This window comes from Rhyacophila brunnea, unplaced genomic scaffold, assembly GCF_057557595.1.
Source record: "Rhyacophila brunnea isolate RB1 unplaced genomic scaffold, BYU_Rbru_1.0 scaffold_54, whole genome shotgun sequence".
Lineage (NCBI taxonomy): Eukaryota > Metazoa > Arthropoda > Insecta > Trichoptera > Rhyacophilidae > Rhyacophila > Rhyacophila brunnea.
This window is the reverse complement of record NW_028233213.1, coordinates 2,524,956-2,532,360: the sequence shown is the minus strand read 5'-3', so window position 1 is coordinate 2,532,360 and position 7,405 is coordinate 2,524,956.

The following is a 7,405-nucleotide window of genomic DNA, read 5'->3' as shown; positions in this document are numbered from 1 at the left end:
TGAAGTTTAAATTCACTTATAATAATTATTGGTGTTTCTCTGAATATTTAAGAAATTCAAATTCATTTATTATAATTATGGCTTTTCTCTTTATATTATTAATATGGAGTCTAAACTCTTTTATAATGATTTATGGCATTTCTTTAAATATTGATGAAGTAAAATTCAAACTCATTATAATAATGTATGGGATTTTTTAAATATTTGCATGATGATGAAATGAAAATTAAACTCATTTATAATAATTATTGGTGTTTCTTTGAATTTTTATGAAATTCAAATTCATTTATTATAATTATTGTCGTTTCTTTAAATTATTTGTATATTGATTATATGTTTTACTATAGCAGGCCATTTAAAAATCTCTCATAATTAAAAAGAATAACCCTGTTTAATAATATTTGAATATGAATTAACAAGCTTTTATTAATATATACTTTTAAAATAGTTTCAATGGGCTCTTGATATGCAATAAATATGTAAAAAACATCAAAACTATTCTTTAAAAACCTTTTCGATATTTTTAAAAAGATTTGTAAATATTTTGGTACAAAAAAACGAAATGTGTGCTTTATATATAAAAACAAAATTTCATTTAGATGGTTCAATATAATTCCTATATGTTGCTTTAATTTATTTTGAATAAATTTTAGATAAAATAAGATACACACTTTTCTAAATAGAAAATAGAGATCTGCTTTCGTTAATAATATTATGGTGTGGGGTCGATTATAGGTGAATCGATATGACAATAATTTAAAAAAAATGATATTTTTGCTTAGAATCATTTCATCTGTTCTATTATATCATGAATTTTTTTAAATAGACATAATATGTTACATTTATTTATGGGTTAAGTTTCTTATTATTAATTTTATCTATTTAGACGTGGTCAGGCAATTGTAAACTTTTCACATTTTCTTGATTCATCTTTTGACACCTCAACTATTTATATTCATCAACTGCTCTTATTCTCTCAAATGAGATGAGTTCAAGTGTCTTGCGAAGTGTGAGAGCTTGTATGTATGCTTCGTCCTGGATTTTGAACTCATTAACATATTTTTTATGTAATTTTGTAACCACTCCATCCCAAGTCATTACATATGATATTATTCTTGTTTTATATATGTAAATTAAACCAAGTTCATTCACCAAAATGTCATACTTTCTATATTTTTCATTCTTAACTTCATTTAAGTTATAAAGGCAAGTTATACCCATTTCAATCAACGTAATTATATTACTTTTTTATCGTAGACATAATATGTTATAACAACAAATATATTAATGATTTATTCCATTTAGTGAATTGATAAGAAACTGCGTTATTATTTCAATTCAATATTGCAATTTAATTAAGTTTATGATGAAATAATAATGTAAAGCAGCGTAAACTTTTATAAAGTGGCATTAGACGTTTGTCAATTATTTTATTTAAATCTCACTATAAGAAAAACTTTAACAGATATTGCGGAATTTAACTCTCGAAGGTTCAATTCATGCATATTTCTAAAATCATTTTTTTAATTTAAATTAAATATACATCAAACTTCACAGACACTTAAATGATGTATAACCCTAATATGAAATGTATGAATGATCAAGAGATAATAACTAACCAGATTGAGGCACATATACAAACCTTAGAATTGAGCTCAAACTTTGAGTTCAAAAGTCTTTAACAGTGGGGAGGTATTGAAGAAGACTTCAGAGTGGAAAAAATAGTCGATGGTATAAATATGCTGTGCGCATGAGAGATCAAGAAGTTGTGCTTGAGAACAAAAACTAAAATTATTACAGATAATTTAGGCTTAATATAAATAAATATATCAAGGATAATATTCGACTTTAAAAATCCAATAATTATATGATAAAATAAAAAAACAAAATGGTTTTTCATAAAAATGTTTTTTGTGAAAAAGCCCAAGTCTAGATAAATCATACTCACAAACAATAGGATTGAGGAAAACAGTTGAATCAATATGTCTTGAAAGAATAATATGCATTGATAAAATTATAAACGTATAAAAAGAATGTGGTGTATAATAAATCTGCTTAGTAGAGCAACTTAAAGTTTTGCTCGAAAAATTTTATATTGCTAAAAATCATATTATACCGCATATTACATAATTGGTCCTGTTATTTGAATAACTAATATCTTGAGGAGCCTTTATTCATTCTTTTTTAATTATATAATAAAAAAAAATATCACTTAAGAATAGTAATTACACTATTCAGGTTTTGCAAAAAACAAACATTATAAGTACCATCAAGTCTTTTTAGAGGGTTTTGACATTTCGCTAAACAACTTTTTGTTTTTTTATATATATAAAATCACATCAAAAAAATTAAAGTGCTTTACTGTGGATTTTGGGTTGAATATACAAAAAAAAGAGCATAAAAAGCTGCATTTCATTCTTATTTAGATATTCTAAATAATATTCACATCTTTAAATGGCATTAATTCATCTCCATTTTTATCAATGAAGCCTATTTTACATGTTTTTAATTTTGAAATCTTGTATCGATTTACAGCGCATGATTACTTTGTTTAATATGTTTACCATCATAAAACTAGAAAGTATAGACTACGGGTAAAAGTATCAAAATCTGCATGGTGGATATAAAAAATTCACTATGTTATATCGTCCACTATGCTTTTGAAAAATACATTTTTCTTTTAAAGAATCAATAATCGGTGAAAATTCTTGTTTCTTTTCTTTAATTACAACAAAAGAGTCTGCACATGTACCTCTTGCATTTTCAAACATCTTAGAATTATTTTACAGTGTCTATTAGCCTGTGAGTTTAAATTTGTATATAAAAACAATGGTTTTTAGATATCCATCTCTTAATTTCAACAAATTTAAAAATTATGAATCTGATAACATCAAATATTTTTAACGAAGTGACACTATAAAACAACATAATTGCACGAAAATCAACTTCAAAGGCATACAAGGATCGTATAACTGACTATAACTGTCTTTAAATTTATTTAACTAGTGTATACATTTTGTTATCTAAAACATATGTTGTTGTTTAATTTCTAAATGAGTCAATTTTTAGCTATAGTGCTACCTAGAGTTCGTATTTCAATATTACAAAAATGAACTATATATTAAATCATGACAAAGTAATATTTTTATTATTGAGTTAATTTGTTTTTTAACCACTTAATATATTTAAGAAAACGCTATTTCAGCCTTTTCGTGCAGATGTGGCTAAAAAAATTCTGTTGCCTTTATAAGAAATAATTCTGACTGTGTATATTCACCTGAAAAAAAATAATTCAAGTTTTTGACTCGGCCTTATTAAAACTACATAAAGTCAAGTAATCTTTACGATCTGTATCTTCTCATTTAAAGACTTATAAATTCAAATTTTTTACTTGTGACTATTCCTATTACTTTGCATGCATATCGTTTTTCACTTGGCATTTATAACACCTTAATTCCATCTTGTGGCGATTACTAACTCCTTAATATACAACTTATGGTAATTTTAGCCTCTATATTATATGTTTTAGCGTTACTAAAATCCTAATATACAAATTATAGTAATTTTAGACTCTTTTTTATATGTTGATGCGATTACTAATAACTTATTTACAACTTATGGTAATTTAAGACAATATATTCCATGTTATAGTGTATGGTCTTATTCATCTAATGAATTTTTAACTGGGTATGTGTTTATTTTCTGGTAAAACATATTTTCATAAGTTCTTCTGCATTTTCTTGTTATAAATACATGTTATTTATATTTTAAATAATATGATAAAGTTTATATTTTTATCATACTTGAAATTTTTTGGTTTACGTGTCATATTTAAATCTTTGCCTTTTTTCAGTTATAATCTGCTGCGCCGTTTTCTATATTTTTTTGGTTGTTTAATTAAAATATAAAAATCATAAATCGGTAAGCATGCATTAAATATATCAAAAAAAAAACTTGATAATCCACCTAATAAGAACGAAAACGGTGGTATTATATGCAAATATCATACAAATAAAATTCAAATTGTACATTATGTTTCAATTTCTATACTTTCAAAACATTGCTAAAACAAATCATATAATTTTTTCATTTTAAATCTTTACAATAAAATCGTGTTATATCATAAAAAGTAATTCATATAATCTGCGTTTATGAATATTATACTTCTAATAATAACAGTTGTATTTTAAATATTATCAGTTCAAAGGTATATAAATTCTAAAATTCCTCTGAATATATTGTTAAAAAGAATATCAAATATCTTTGTATAATTATTTGACGTAATATACCAAATATAAATTTAAAGTAGGGGGGATCTTTTGATCATTCTCAAAGTTCTATTGAACACATTAGATCTCTGCTTTTATTACACTTACGGAATTTATAGTGTAAATTGGTTCTTGAAAATTTTTATAATGAAAACTTCCCAAAAAATTTATCCTTAGTTAAATTTCCTAAAATCGAAAACATTTTTAAATATTGCTAGATATTTTTGGCTTGTGCATCACTAGTAATTCTAAAATTTGTATAAATTATGATGAAATATATGTGATACTTAAGAAACCAGTTAAATATAAATAATACTTTTCGTGATTTCAGCTAGAAAATATAAATGCTATGTCATTATTTTCAAAAAAGTGTTTTGTAAATTTCTTGAGTCATAAAATATATTTTATATAGTAAATATCACACATTATAAACCGTTAATTCTTTGTAAATATATTTTTGCAAGCATTTTATTATAAAAAGAAGTCGTATTGTTTTACAAAAAAGTAAACCTTTTAAGTTTTACATTCTTTTCTATTTTCGCGAAAACTTTTTGCTTATATTTTATGTTTTGGATTTAAACACTGATTTTAGTAATTTCTGTTCTCTTGAGAGATAATTTTCGGCAATTCATTTTTTAAATATAAAAATGAATATATATTATCTGATCTAAATTTTAGATCTATAATATTTATATGTTTATAATTTATGTTTTACGAAACCGATTCTGCATTTTTCTATTATTATATAATTTAAACCTTTTTTTTTGTAATATATCGATTCGAAATCACTATTTTCTTAAAATTTACTATAAATAGATTAATATAGTTTCCATGTTTGTGACTTTTTGGGGGGTTTTTGTGTTATAAAAGAAAATAAACCTTGGATTAAGCATATAAAATATAAATTGCTAAGAATCTTACTTATATATAGTTCAAAAAAAAACAGGCAAGCGTAACAAATCTTTTTTATTAAGGTGATAGCCCCGGAAAATTTTTTAGTTAAGTCACGCGAAAATAAACTATATTAGGGCTAAAATATTGCAAGCTTAAACATTCGAATAATTCCATAAACCGACAATTGTAATATAATTCATTATTTATTCTCTTATTTATGCAAAATATTACAACTTGTTCTTAATTTAAACGGGAAGTATAAGTTTTAATACAAAATTTATATAAAAATATATTGTTTATATAGTTTCTTAGACTATAGAATCGTCATTCATGGAATATTTTCAGAAATATAGGAAATAACTTGGGAATTTAGTATTATAAATCCAAAAAAATTGATTTTAAGATAACGGTATAAGCAGAAAGAATATATTATAATAGTTGTGATTATTATTCTTAATTTTAATTACAGAAAAAATACAAGAACGATTTTTCATCTGTGATTGTATGCTTCATCGTATTTCAAATTTAAAATTACCATATAAAAATAAATATTATAAATTTTGATTAAATAGAAATAAAAAAATACGTTAATTTGTAAATTTCTATTTATGTAGTCAGCTGGTTTTTAGAAATATGAGCTTAAAATTTAATTCTGATTTTTAAATTTATTAAAATAGAATCACCAGTTCTAAATCTACCTTGTTGTATTTTGTTCATCAGAATTTTCTATGGTAAGTTGATATTATGTATTTTCTTTGTTGCACGATTTCATATAATTTACATACAAACAATATTATCGATATTGAAATAAGTTCTATGCCAATATAAAAATTCTAAAATTATTTTGAAATTAATAGTAAATTATGTTGAAAGGCTATGTCTTTGATTTCTCAATTGTTTTATCACCATAAATGGTATATACAGTTAAAAATGAACATGAATTTCTTTATGTAGAGTAGAAATCAATCTACACTAAATTTATTTCTATATAATAAAAGATATATGTTTCTATATGTGAATCTGTGTATTCCATTGTATAATATTATTCTATTTTCCTAATCCTAAATTTTATGTCAGGTTTTGTCTGTGTAGATTTTATCAGAACTAAAGTTTATATATGGCGATTGTTAGATAGTATCATCTAACTTTTTATAAATCCTATTTTAATGGTCTAATTAATATAATATATATTTATATCTAAATTTTCTTTTTATCTATTTAGACGTAGTCAGAGTGTACGGAATATTGCACAACTCCTTGATTCATCTTATGGCACCTTTCCTTTATCTATCTCATAAAATGCTCTTCTTCTCTCAAATGAGATGAGTTCAAGTGTCTTGCGGAGTCTATGAGCTTGCATGTATGCTTCTACTTCGTCCGGGATTTTTAACTATAGAACATATTTTTTATGATATTTTGTGACCACCCCATCCCAAGTCATCACATATGGCATTATTCTTGTTTTGCATTTGTAAATTAAACCAAGTTTATTTGCCAAGATGTCATATTTTCTATATTTTTCATTCTCAACTTCAGTCAAGTTATCAAGACTCGTTATACCCATTTCGATCAGCGTAATCATATTTTCTTTTTTATCTATAGAAAAATATCAAGTCTATTTTTTTGATTGAAATATCTGTTTTAATTCGGGTATCAACTTTTATTTCTGTATTTTCGTTTTCGCTGATCTCTTGTACTGAGTGAGTTCTGATCTTTTTGGTTTTCTTGAAGTTGTATTGTCTTGATAGGTGGAAATGAATATATCTTATAATTTCATTGTGTCTTCGCGTGTAATCATGCCCTAACATTTTCTTGCATCTTGTTGCAAGGTGATCAATTGTGTTCATAGCTTCGTTACAGTGTTGGCGTTTTGTCCTCTCGCCAAAAAACACATTTATGTCTTGAATAAAACAGAATTTTCCTTCTTCACTTGGTTTAATGTTGCCATATTTTATCCATCTTGATGATCCAACAATATCAACCATATCATTATTCATAGCTTCAAAAAGTTTTTGGTGTAATGGTTTTTCTTTTATTTTACACAATAAACTTTCTTGCTGCTTTTTCTATAGTGTTTTGGAGTCGGTGATGTTAGCATGGTATTTATTTTTAAGATATTCTTCAATTAGTGAGAGATGTGTCTTGTTATCTTTTTCCACTTTTAGAATTGCAGCCTTCCTCGGGATGCTGTTTTTACTGTTTTCAGGCAAAATTTTTAGCTGGTAGATCATCATTTCGGCTTT